The sequence below is a fragment of the Hypomesus nipponensis genome, chromosome 8 (genome assembly GCF_054491055.1).
Source record: "Hypomesus nipponensis isolate SF chromosome 8, ASM5449105v1, whole genome shotgun sequence".
Classification (NCBI taxonomy): domain Eukaryota; kingdom Metazoa; phylum Chordata; class Actinopteri; order Osmeriformes; family Osmeridae; genus Hypomesus; species Hypomesus nipponensis.
The window spans coordinates 10,008,475-10,009,399 of NC_140368.1; positions in this window are offsets into that span (position 1 = coordinate 10,008,475).

Here is a 925-nt window from a genome sequence, read left to right on the forward strand (position 1 = left end):
GTCCCTGTGTGTGGAAAGCTGCCCCTCTGTGACTTTCTCGAAAAAACTCTGAGGCCTGCACTTTGAGCGCAGACACACACACACGCACGCTCTCTCTCTCTCTCGCCCACAGCGGCCGACATGAGAGGGACGCAGGTTTGAAGCAGTGGCACTTTCCGGTAACGGCTGGCTTGGAAGGCATGGCGGCGGTTGTTTGCTGCTGTCGTCACGGTCGACGTTGTTGTTGGTGATGTAGAAGCAGAGAATCCATTTGTAAAATAGATACATGATCTATATTGCATATGTCATAGCAAGTTCGCAAAGACTGAATGAGGTTGTGTCCAGTTTCGTTTGAGGAACAAAAACACCGAAAACGCGAGGCGACTCTAAACAAATAAGTTAAACTGAACTGTCCAAGTCCTGCCGTCCACAGGGGTGAAGAAATCAACAACATAAAAGGTGCAAAACGCTCCAGATAGTGGAGAGTTGACCTGCTGAGTACCACTGAGGTCAAACCCAAACGGCCCGACAGAGGAGGAGTCTGGAGTGGTGGGAGGAGCCAGCGTGGACCACCTCTTCCAGGGCAGGCTGGAATCCCAACCACCTCCAGACATGGAACCCAAACCCCGATTTAGAATGCAGGCCATGAGGATGTTGATGACGTCAACCGAAAAAGCAAACTAAGTGCGTGTGTCAGTTGGGGTTGTGTGTGTGTGGTGTGTGTGTGTGTGAACCAGGGCAGGACCACTCGTCTGTGACCACTCTGATAGGTCTTTAGGTAGGACAGGAAACAGGAACCCACCAATTGTACAATAGTTTGGGGAAGAGAGTTGAGAGTGGTGGGGGGTCGCGTAAGGTTGGGAAAGGGCTTTACTGGCATAGGGATGGGTGGGGGGGAAATATCTACAGATCCCTCCGCCCCCCCCCCAACCCCCACACACCCCCT